Genomic DNA, 12,911 nt, shown 5'->3' with positions numbered 1-12,911 from the left:
AATGTTTCTACCGTTGTGGCTAGATGAAGTAGACCTAAAGCGCCATCTAGTGGTTGCGTCGGGGACAACAGCCCCATACGGAAAAGTAATACACGGCCATATGTTGTCTTTTATTTTGTAATTTATTTAACCCTTTATTTAACTAGGCAAGTCAGTTAAGAATATATTCTTATTTTGCAATGACGGCATACCCCGGCTAAACCTTCCCCAAATCTGGACAACGATGGGCCAATTGTGGGCCGCCTTATTCTGACTCCTGATCACAGCTGGTTGTGATACAGCCCGAGATCGAACCAGGGTCTGTAATGACACCTCTATCACTGCTGCGCCACTCGGGAGAACATCAAAGAACATTTGTTAATTTTACTGATAAGAAACGAATCATAAGAAACAAGATTCTATCCAAGTCCTCGGTCTCTGTCCCATTGTCGCATAGAGATCGCAGTGTATTATCTCTCTCACTGTGGAATCTGTGATAGCATCTGCAGAGCCATTGAGATGTACAATGTTACAATAAGCTGGCTACTATACCGGTAGACTTCCAGCAATTGTGCTAAGCTAACAACATTCAGAGCCAAAAATGGTATTCATGATTTCATCTGACTCTGGGTATGTAGAAAAACGACCGAAATCTCAAAGTCTTGCAGTATCCCTTTAAAAATGAACCCACCATAACAGGGTTAAAGCACGGGACGGTTGAGCTAACATCAGATGGCTAATTAAAAAACTATAGGGCTGATGGGGGTATTTAATATGTGTCACATATCAGTGTGCAACAATGTTAAAATAATATACATATATATATCATTGAGTTAATAAAGCCGCATACAAACATGGTCTCTTTTTTGTTTTCTTGAGTAAAGCAGCTCCATAATGCAGTTGTTTCAGCCTAGCTCAGTGCTTTCTGTGGTGGTGGGGCAAGCCATCAGAAAATACAGAGCATTGCGCTGTGATTGGCTCAGTGTTCTGTCACTCATGAGGCCAAGTCTAAGGCTAGACCTCGAAAAGTCTAGTCCTTTAAGTGCTGCCATAGAGTTACATTAAAAGTGCCAATCCAAGAAAGCTCAAGGTCATTGGTCACAGATAAAATGACGTAAAATCACCTTATATGTACAGCACCTTTGAATGGACTGATCATGTCAACATCATACTTTCAAAAGTTAGCTAGCAGTCATCATCATGAATCAAGTCGACAATCTACTGGCAAATCCTTTTTAATCCTTGTCATACGAAGAGAAATTATAGATGAAACGTATCGGTGCTCATCGGCCATTGGACATAAACATTACACAACAAGTTGGAAATCGCAAATTCAATGATGAGTGGTCTGGAAGGAATCTGGGATTAAGGGGCTGTTTTCCAAGTTTAAAATGATAAACATTCAACATTGGCCATGCTATCAATGAAGCATGATTTGTGTCGTGTTCAAAACAAGTATTAATTCAGAACAAATTATTTTTTTCAATGATGGCCTAGGAACAGTGGTTCAGTACCTTGTCAGCTCAGGGATTTGAACTTGCAACCTTTCTGTTACTAGTGCACCACTCTAACCACTATGCTACCCTGCCGCCCAGTTATCTTGAAAGCACCATAAATCCAGAGAATGCCAGACTTTGATGACAACATTTGCCTAAGAAGGACCGCCGTGCCACCTTCCTGTTCAAGTGAGAACAGCACAACAAGGTGAGTCCAAAAATATATTGTATGCTGCTGCATAAATGATGTAATATGCCAGGGAGATGTGTATACTGTAGCTAAGAAATTAATACCAAGTGTATGTTGTGTAGTAAGCTGTTAGTAGCCCTTGTGCCTCACCCTAATAATTTGTTATATTTTCCCCTCTTCATGTTTCCTACTGTTCTGACTTGGTGGTGCACATATAGCCTATAACCTGTTTTAGAGTAATGTAATCATTAAATATTGTAAGATCTTTCATTGTCTGCTTATATGCCCCCTTTATTTATTCTACGGTTCTTACTTGGTGTACATGGAGAACACTGTAAGAATGGCCCATGTTCTGAATTCTTTCTCTGTACATTTCAAAAGTGCTAAACAAATAGTTATATTGACTACGTCCGTCCTAGCTCGCTGATTACGGATTGTCTCTTATCCGCTTGTCGTCCCCTTATGCCGTAGTTTGTACATCTCAATTGTCAGTAGAAACCACATTTGCTTAAACAAGTCAGCCATATCAGCTTTGTTATTTTAAAAGGCAGTAATTGAGGCTGAATTAACTGTTTTGCTGCCAGACAAGGCTTCGGTGATAGCCAGGTGTAGCAGTGATAAGGTGTTGGGACTGAATGTATTGTTTAGTGTTGTGTATTGGCTTTGCTGGTATGCATGCCATATTTTTTGTTGTTGTTGCCCCACCAAGATTTACATGCTAAACTCGCCACTGCACGCAACTCATCGGCAAAAGAGACCATGGTCTCAGCATGACTACCTGCTTAAATAAATGTTTGAATATATATATATATATATATACACCATCCCCACTGTCAAACATGGTGGTGGCAGCATCATGGTTTGGGCCTGCTTTTCTTCAGCAGGGACAGGGAAGATGGTTCAAATTGATGGGAAGATGGATGGAGCCAAATACAGGACCATTCTGGAAGAGAACCTGATGGAGTCTGCAAAAGACCTGAGACTGGGACAGAGATTTGTCTTCCAACAAGACAATGATCCAAAACATAAAGCAAAATCTACAATGGAATGGTTCAAAAATAAACATATCCAGGTGTTAGAATGGCCAAGTCAAAGTCCAGACCTGAATCCAATCGAGAATCTGTGGAAAGAACTGAAAACTGCTGTTCACAAATGCTCTCCATCCAACCTCACTGAGCTCAAGCTGTTTTGCAAGGAGGAATGGGAAAAAATGTCAGTCTCTCGATGTGCAAAACTGATAGAGACATACCCCAAGCGACTTACAGCTGTAATCGCAGCAAAAGGTGGCGCTACAAAGTATTAACTTAAGGGGGCTGAATAATGTTGCACGCCCAATTTTTCAGTTTTTGAAATGTTAAAAAAGTTTGAAATATCCAATAAATGTTGTTCCACTTCATGATTGTGTCCCACTTGTTGTTGATTCTTCACCAAAAAAATACAGTTTTATATCTTTATGTTTGAAGCCTGAAATGTGGCAAAAGGTTGCAAAGTTCAAGGGGGCCGAATACTTTCGCAAGGCACTGTATATATATGATCGTTTTTGGGGAGGCACAGACTAGAACACGGAAGCAGGATTAGAAACAAGTGTTTGGATTTTGAAAATTTTTGCGGAGTAAAGATAACCCTACCGAACTGAATAAGCTACCCAGTTCTCATTCGACCAAAAAAATCTAAACTACAGTAGTGTCGTGTGTTTTTAAATGAGTGCTTAACCTCGGCTATTGTGGTGATTTTCGGGGAAGTTGAGAAAACGGTAGTGGAGTACCAGGAGAATAATCGGCTACGGAAACTGTTGCGGATCACACCAGAGATAAAACTATGTAGAAAAGGTTTGTATGTAGATAGATATACTGATAGCTAGCAATAGTTTGCCCCAGTATGTTGACGATTAGTATAATGTCTCCTCTCTATCGCCCAGGAAGCTCCGATTCAGAAGCTATCTTCAACTAAAGAACAAATGTGGACATTATAACGTTTGCAGAGCTGTTTAATGTGAGTTTGAATCGGCTTTAAAGGCTCTGCATTGGTCGTGCAGCATTTACGGCGATACATCCTCTGCGGAAGTCAGGGCATTCATACTTCTTGTGCTTCGCAGACCTGTTGTCAAGGCAGTGAGTTTGTGTTTATACAGGATCTCCCTTCCCCACCTACCGTCAACCAATCATGCCCATGCATGAGCTATACAGAGTCCTCCACATTGTTACACAATTTGAGAGGGCACGGCGATGCATGTTGGGGAATAATCAGAATTAGTTGGGTAACATAGCTAAGATGTTTTATATTCATTATATGCTTGTGAGTTACTTCTCATCAGAGTGTTTATTTTTGTATAATACTGTTCGCCATTTGCAGTCATCTGTTCTCTGTCAGGACTAAGTTACTTGGTCCGCAGAGAGGGGAGAGGTCAAGCGTGTATCTCTTGGCTCCACAATGTCTGTGTGCCAGTCACTGTGTCTCTGTGATCTTGTCAAGGAGGGGTGTATTTGATATATGCCTGTTCATGAGGATTTGTTTTATGGTCCTGAGAGTGAGAAAAGAACATAGGAGACAAAGCTGAACGATAATTTATAGCCAATGCTGTCTGGCTATGTGTGTCTTTGCTATAAAGGCTCTCAGTTGCAATTTGTAAGGACTCTCAGAGAATTCATTTATAGACACTGAATTGATCTGAGAGTCACAGGGTTGTGATGGAGCTCATATAATTAAATATGGACTTTATGATATAACTCTGACTTGTGTGTGGTTTGCTCTCATGATTTGGTAAATACAGGACATTTCCACGACATGCGGTAAAGAGCTAAACCTCCGGAGGTTCCGCAATTCCATCACACCATCCATATGGTTCCTCCGAACACATTTTAAAATCAAGCATAAATTGGCTCTTCTAGAGTAGACGTGGAGCAGCTATAGTTCTACTCAATTAGTAAACCGGTTAGGACTGCTCAAACCAAAGTTCCAATCAACTGATTGCAGCATTACCACAAAAAGGGAGGAGGCAAGTGGAAGAGGAGAAGGTAGAGAACTTGTTTTTTCTGCCATTTATTAAGATCACAACATTTCCTTAAAATGAACATTACAAATAGCAGGATTGGACGATTTGGAAAGCCATAGTCAATAGGTTTTCAACTTGAGCTCACTTGCTCAACTTGATACTATGCGATTTGAAAGGTTAAAAATGTATGTCAAACATCACAGCACAATTAAAAATATATATGGCCAAAGGAGTGTGGTGTACCATCAATTGTGAACTGAAGATTATTTGACCTTTTGTTGTTCTAAATTTGTTTGTTGAGATGTATTTTTTGTGATATGTGTGATCAGGGTTCGCAAACATTTCTAGCCCAATGACCACTCACAACCTGCCTATTAAGCCTATTAAGAAGTAATATTGCCATAACTTGTAACTACGTTAAAAGGGGACGGACGGACGGACCATGACATGAAGTAAGAAACTAATTTGAATATGTGGGCAAGAGAAAATATAAAAAATACAAATAATTTTCCCGTATTACGATGTCGACTTAACTCGCTTGACTGCAATGATTAAGCAATAATGCACGAAGGGGTATGGTATAGACTAAGATACAGTAGAATAGGATAGAATACAGTATATCACATATGTGATAAGTAATGCAAAATACATTAGTGCTAATATACCACGGCTAAGGCCTGTTCTTAAGCATAACGTAGCAGCACACAGTGCCTTTATACAGCCGTTAGCCGTGGTATATTGGCCATAAACCGCATACCCCACAGGGTGCCTTATTGCTATTTTTTTGTCATACTCATGGTATACAGTCTGATATACCACAGCTTTCAACAAATCAGCATTCAGGACCCCATTTATTTTTGTAAATAAATCCCTTTTGCGCATGTGCATAACTATAGATACATCTGACATGAGAGCTTGAGTAATGAAAGTTGGATCTCAAAATCTCTGAGCAAGAAACACTTGGACAAACTTTAAAAAAAGAATGTTAGGCTATTTTATGGCAATTGTGCCATCATTATGTTATTACTTTTATTAATCTACCTAGCTAGAATGTTTCTCCATATATTGGTCTACAGTGCATTTGAAAAGTGTTCAGAACCCTTCTCTTTTTGGGGGGGGTCAGGGAGGTGACCAAGAACCCGATGGTCAAAAGCTCCAGAGGTTCTCTGTGGAGATACGAGAACCTTCCAGAAGGACAACCACCTCTGCAGCACTCCACCAATCAGGCCTTTATGGTAGAGTGGCCAGACAGAAGCCACTCCTCAGTAAAAGGCACATGACAGCCCAGCTTGGTTTTTGCCAAAAGGGACCTAAAGACTCTCAGACCATGAGAAACAAGATTCTCTGGTCTGATGAAACCAAGATTGAACTCATATCTGTAGGAAACATGGCACCATCCCTACGGTGAAGCATAGTGGTGGCAGCATCATGCTGTGAGGATGTTTTTCAGCGGCAGGGACTGGAAGACTAGTCAGGTTCGAGGGAAAGATGAACGGCTGAAAGTACAGAGAGATCATTGATGAAAACCTGCTCCAAAGCACTCAGGACCTCAGACTGGGGCGAAGGTTCACCTTCCAACAGGACAACGACCCTAAGTACACAGCCAAGACAGCGCAGGAGTGGCTTCGGGACAAGACCCTGAATGTCCTTGAGTGGCCCTGCCAGAACCCAGACATAACCTCCTCTGGAGAGACCTGAAAATAGCTGTGCAGCGACGCTCCCCATCCAACCTGACAGAGCTTAAGATGATCTGTAGAGGAGAATGGGAGAAACTCCCCAAATATGAATCAATCAAATGTATTTATGTAGCCCTATGTTATCTTATGACCCACTGGGAATCTTTCTACTATTATTCTGACATTTCACATTCATAAAATAAAGTGATGATCCTAACTGACCTAAGACAGGGAGTTTTTTTGTAGGATTAAATGTCAGGAATTGTGAAAAACTGAGTTTAAATGTATTTGGCTAAGGTGTATGTAAACTTCACTTCAACTTCCGACTTCAACTGTATATATTTAAACAAAAACACAAGTTTTTCACATACCTCCAATGGAAACAATGTTATCCAGTGTGTACCACTAGTGGGAGCTGCAGGAGCATTAGAGGATAGTGTCTGCCTCCAAAAAGAGGAAGAAACTGCCTGACTAAAAAACAACCTTATCTCCTGTGTCTTCTTTCTCCCTGTTTTTAAACAGTACTATATTATCTGTAGGAGGATCTCATGCCTGGGGATTCTGATTCAGATGCTCGTCCAGGATTGGCTGGAGATTCTTGGGAGCTCGTCCAGGATTGGCTGGAGAACGCTGATCCAGTGATTCAGACATCCGGGACAGTGTGACCTGTTTATCTGTGTGACCTGCATGAAGGTTAAAGAGAGGCCATGTCAGATGATGCGAGGAATGGCCTGGTGTGGGACATTAGGAAGAGTCTGGTGTGGGACATCAGGAGGAGCCTGGTGTGGGACATCAGGAAGAGTCTGGTGTGGGACATCAGGAAGAGTCTGGTGTGGGACATCAGGAAGAGCCTGGTGTGGGACATCAGGAAGAGTCTGGTGTGGGACATCAGGAAGAGTCTGGTGTGGGACATCAGGAAGAGTCTGGTGTGGGACATCAGGAAGAGCCTGGTGTGGGACATCAGGAAGAGCCTGCACACGCCGACAGCAGATGATCCTGGCTTGGACCAGGGGCTTTGGACCAGAGCCACAGACTAGGGGCTTGTACTAGGGGCATGGACCAGGGGCTTGTACCAGGGGCACAAAGCTTGGAGAACTATGTTCTTTGATGAAATTACTATTGTAGTTAATTTATATCATAAACATACATTTGATTAGCTAGCTGATTTCGAGTTGATAGCAAGCAAACTCAAGTTATTAGGTATGCTAGCTAACGTTAGTTGCTACTTGCTATCCATAAGATCTTAACATTTAAAAGGTTGCAGTTGTCTAATATGTCACACATTTTAGTGTAGAAGGGTTGTTATAACGTTTTGAAAATGTGTCTTATGATTTTTGTGCCCTATTCATGATGTTAGTGTCAAACAATTTCCAAAGCCAGAAGGCTTGTGCTAGCTAGCTAAAATAAACGTCCTCTCACTGTCAACTGCGTTTATTTTCAGCAAATTTAACATGTGTAAATATTTGTATGAACATAACAAGATTCAACAACTGAGACATAAACTGAACCAGTTCCACAGACATGTGTCTAACAGAAATTAAACAATGTGTCCCTGAACGATGATACAGGGTTCAAAATCAAAAGCAACAGTCAGTATCTGGTGTGGCCACCAGCCGCAATAAGTACTGCAGTGCTTCTCTTCCTCATGGACTGCTCCAGATTTGCCAGATCTTGCTGTGAGATGTTACCCCACTCTTCCACCAAGGCACCTGTAAGTTCCTTGACATTTCTGGGGGGAATGGCCCTAGCCCTCACCCTCCAATCCAACAGCTCCCAGACATGCTCAATGTGATTGAGATCCGGACTCTTCACTGGCCATGGCAGAACACTGTCATTCCTGTCTTGCAGGAAATCACGCACAGAATGAGCAGTATGGCTGGTGGCATTGTCATGCTGGAGGGTCATGTCAGGATGAAATTGCAGGAAGCGTATCACATGAGGGAGGAGGATGTCTTCCCTGTAACACACAGCGTTGAGATCGCCTGCAATGACAACAAGCTCAGTCCGATAATGCTGTGACACACGGCCCCCGACCATGACGGACCCTCCACCTCCAAATCGATCCTGCTCCAGAGTACAGGCTTCGGTGTAACACTCATTCCTTCGATGATAAACTCGAATCCGATCATCACCCCTGGTGAGACAAAACCGCGACTCGTCAGTAAAGAGCATTTTTTGCCAGTCCTGTCTGATCCAGCGACGGTGGGTTTGTGCCCATAGGCTACGTTGTTACCGGGGATGTCTGGTGAGGACCTGCCTTACACCTGGCCTACAATCCCTCAGTCCAGCCTCTCTCCTGTTGTCCTCCTATTGCGGACAGTCTGAGCACTGATAGAGGGATTTTGTGTTCCTGGTGTAACTCGGGCAGTTGTTGATGCCATCCTGTAACTATCCGGCAGGTGTGATGTTCGGATGTACCGATCCTTTGCAGGTGTTGTTACACGTGGTCTGCCACTGTGAGGATGATCAGCTGTCCTTTCTGTATCCCTGTAGTACTGTCTTGGCCACATCTGCAGTCCTCATGCATTTTTGCAGCATGCCTAAGGCACGTTTACGCAGATGAGCAGGGACCCTGGGAATCTTTCTTTTGGTGTTTTTCAGAATCAGTAGAAAGGCCTCTTTAGTGTCCTAAGTTTTCATAACTGTAACCTTATTTGCCTACCGTCTGTAAGCTGTTAGTGTCTTAACGACCGTTCCACAGGTGCATGTTCATTTTTAAAACCCTTTACAATGAAGATCTGTGAAGTTCTTTGGATTTTTGCTAATTATCTTTGAAAGACAGGGTCATGAAAAAGGGATGTTTCTTTTTTTTGCTGAGTTTATATAGGCAGCAGCCTCTATGTGCTAGTGATGGCCTTGAGATAGAAGCTGTTTCGGTTTCTCGGTCCCAGCTTTGATGCACCTGTACTGACCCCAACTGCGGTGCAGTTGTCGAACCAAGCGATGATACAGCCCGACAGTATGCTCTCGATTGTGCATGGGTAAAAGTTTGTTAGGGTTTTAGGTGGCAAGACACATTTCTTCAGCCTCCTGAGGTTGAAGAGGCGCAGTTGAAGCTTCTTCACTACACTGTCTGAGTGAGTGGACCATTTCAGTTTGTCAGTAAGTTGTACCCCGAGGAACTTGAAGCTTTCCATCTTCTCCACTGCAGTCCCGTCGATGTGGATAGAGGCATGCTCCCTCTGCTGTTTCCTTTGTTGACGTTGAGTGAGAGGTTATTTTCCTGGCACCACACTCCCAGAGCCCTCACCTCCTCCCTGTTGGCTGTCTCATCATTGTTGGTAATCAAGCCTACTACTGTTGTGTCATCTGCAAACTTGATGATTGAGTTGGAGGCGTGTTTGACCATGCAGTCATGGGTGAACAGGGAGTACAGGAGGGGACTTGACACGTACCCTTGTCGAACCCTAGTGTTGAGGATCAGCGAAGTGGAGGTGTTGTTTCCTACCTTCACCACCTGGGGGTGGCCCGTCAGGAAGTTCAGGACCCAGTTGCACAGGGCGGGGTTCAGTCCCAGGGCCTCGAGCTTAGTGATGAGCTTGGAGGGTACTATGGTGTTGAATGCTGAGCTATAGTCAATGAACAGGATTCTTACGACTGGATTTGTTGTACAAATAATATTAAAGCAATTAATTCCCTGACCGGGAATCGATTCCATCACAACATCAAATGCTAATTTGTCAACCTTCGATAGCTCAGTTGGTAGAGCGGAGGACTGTAGGTGAAAATGTGGTAATCCTTAGGTCGCTGGTTCAAATCCTCAAAGTATTGCATATTTTCTTGTGGCTTACGCTATGGAAGAGAGCCTTCGTTTCAGGTAGGAAGACCAGGTTCAATTCCCACATCTCCACGAAACCACCAAACTCTGCAGATTAATTTATTCAAGGGAACATATGCTTCTGCTGAACTTCTGACCATCTAGGTGATGGCGTTAGGAAACATTTGTCAACCTTTGATAGCTCAGTTGGTAAAGCGGAGGACAGTAGGTGAAATTGTGGTAATCCTTAGGTTCCTGGTTCAAATCCTTCTCGAAGTATTGCATATCTTCTTGTGGCTTACGCTAACTTTTTGACAGCAGTGCACTTTGACATGTGCTTGACAAACAAATGATCTTTCCCTGAGAGCTGAAATCTTCACTTGTTGACCTTCGATAGGAAGATTGGCAGAGCAGCAGAGAGTAATTGAAATTGCAGCAATCTTTAGGTCACTGGCTCACACGAGGATAACTTTTTCTGCAATTGTGCCAAGATTTTGACGTTTGCCTTGTGTTTGCCCAAAAGCAAGTCATTCCCTGACCGGGAATCGATTCCGTGGTGCAGCAGTCAGAACATAAAATCCTAACCAATAGACCACCAGGGAGAGAACAAAAGCCAGCTTGCAGTGAGGGGGCTAAACAGCATTCGTCACACTCGGCTCACTTTTTCTCTATTTCCAAATGCAACTACTTGGAATCTCAGGTGATGTAGTTTAATGGAAGAGAGCCTTCGTTTCAGGTAGGAAGACCAGGTTCAATTCCCACATCTCCACGAAACCACCAAACTCTGCAGATTAATTTATTCAAGGGAACATATGCTTCTGCTGAACTTCTGACCATCTAGGTGATGGCGTTAGGAAACATTTGTCAACCTTTGATAGCTCAGTTGGTAAAGTGGAGGACAGTAGGTGAAATTGTGGTAATCCTTAGGTTCCTAGTTCAAATCCTTCTTGAAGTATTGCATATTTTCTTGTGGCTTACGCTAACTTTTTGACAGCAGTACACTTTGACATGTGCTTGACAAACAAATGATCTTTCCCTGAGAGCTGAAATCTTCACTTGTTGACCTTCGATAGGAAGGTTGGTAGAGCAGCAGAGAGTAATTGAAATTGCAACAGTCCTTAGGTCGCTCACTCAGAAGAGTATGAGAGTAGGATGTGGTCATCCTGTCTGGGTTGGCGCCCGCCCTTGGGTTGTGCCGTTGCGGAGATCTTTGTGGGCTAAACTCAGCCTTGTCTCAGGATGGTAAGTTGGTGGTTGAAGATATCCCTCTAGTGGTGTAGGGGCTGTGCTTTGGCAAAGTGGGTGGGGTTATATCCTTCCTGTTTGGCCCTGTCCGGGGGTGTCCTCGGATGGGGCCACAGTGTCTCCTGACCCCTCCTGTCTCAGCCTCCAGTATTTATGCTGCAGTAGTTTATGTGTGGGGGGGTAGGGTCAGTTTGTTATATCTGGAGTACTTCTCCTGTCCTATTCGGTGTCCTGTGTGAATCTAAGTGTGCGTTCTCTAATTCTCTCCTTCTCTCTTTCTTTCTCTCTCTCTATGCCCCAGGACTACCTGACATGATGACTTCTTGCTGTCCCCAGTCCACCTGACCGTGCTGCTGCTCCAGTTTCAACTGTTCTGCCTTATTATTATTCGACCATGCTGGTCATTTATGAACATTTGAACGCCTTGGCCATGTTCTGTTATAATCTCTACCCGGCACAGCCAGCAGAGGTCTGGCCACCCCACATAGCCTGGTTCCTCTCTAGGTTTCTTCCTAGGTTTTGGCCTTTCTAGGGAGTTTTTCCTAGCCCCCGTGCTTCTACACCTGCATTGCTTGCTGTTTGGGGTTTTAGGCTGGGTTTCTGTGCAGCACTTTGAGATATCAGCTGATGTACGAAGGGCTATATAAATCAATTTGATTTGATTTGATTTGAGTATAACTTTTTCTGCAGTTGTACCAAGTTTTTGACTTATGCCTAGTTTTTCCCCAAAAGCAAGTCATTCCCTGAGCGGGAATCAAACCCAGGCCGCGGTGGTAAAAAAACCGAATCCTAACCACTGGACCAAAAGGGAGAGAGAAAAAGACATTTCGCAGTGAGGGGTCTAAACAGCGATTTTATTCCTCGCTCACTTTTTGTCTATTCCAAATGCAACTACTTGCAATCTAAGGGGATGTAGCTCAGAGGAATAGAGCATTAGTTGAACGTACGAAGACCTGGGGGCAATCCTCAGCAGCTCCAAGAAACCACCAAACTCAGCAGATTAATTTCTTAAAGGGAACATATGCTTCTGCCGAACCTCTGACCATCTAGGGGATGGCGTTTGACTGTAATGGTCACCCTTTGATAGCTCAGTTGGTAGAGCGGAGGACTGTAGGTTAAATTCCTGTAATCCTTAGGTCGCTGGTTCAACTCTGGCTCAAAGGAATGTACCTTTTCTTGTGGCATACGCCAACTTTTTGACAGCAGTGCACCTTGACATGTGCTTGACAAACAAATATATTTCCATGAGAGAAGAAATCTTCACTTGTTGACCTTTGAAAGGAATGTTGGTAGAGCAGCAGAGAGTTCTCGAGATTGCAACAGTCCTTAGGTCGCTGACTCAGAAGAGTATAACTTTTTCAGCAGTTGTACCAAGTTTTTGACTTATGCCTAGTGTTTCCCCAAAAGCAAGTCATTCCCTGAGCGGGAATCAAACCCAGGCCGCGGTGGTAAAAGAACCGAATCCTAACCACTGGACCAAAAGGGAGAGAGAAAAAGACATTTCGCAGTGAGGGGTCTAAACAGCGATTTTATTCCTCGGCTCACTTTTTGTCTATTCCCAAATGCTACTACTTCC

General features: G+C 43.3%; 1 non-coding gene across 1 annotated transcript; it reads left to right on the top strand.

Moving 5' to 3' along the window:
• Positions 1 to 12,412: 12,412 nt before the first annotated feature.
• On the top strand, positions 12,413 to 12,499 carry trnay-gua (transfer RNA tyrosine (anticodon GUA)). Its single transcript is given in 2 exon segments — positions 12,413 to 12,449; positions 12,464 to 12,499. It is a non-coding gene; the product is annotated as a tRNA-Tyr (tRNA).
• The last annotated feature ends 412 nt before the right edge of the window (positions 12,500 to 12,911 follow it).

The sequence above is a fragment of the Oncorhynchus kisutch genome, linkage group LG9 (genome assembly GCF_002021735.2).
Source record: "Oncorhynchus kisutch isolate 150728-3 linkage group LG9, Okis_V2, whole genome shotgun sequence".
Classification (NCBI taxonomy): domain Eukaryota; kingdom Metazoa; phylum Chordata; class Actinopteri; order Salmoniformes; family Salmonidae; genus Oncorhynchus; species Oncorhynchus kisutch.
Note: the sequence above shows the minus strand (reverse complement) of the source record. Positions and strands in the feature narration are given on the sequence as shown.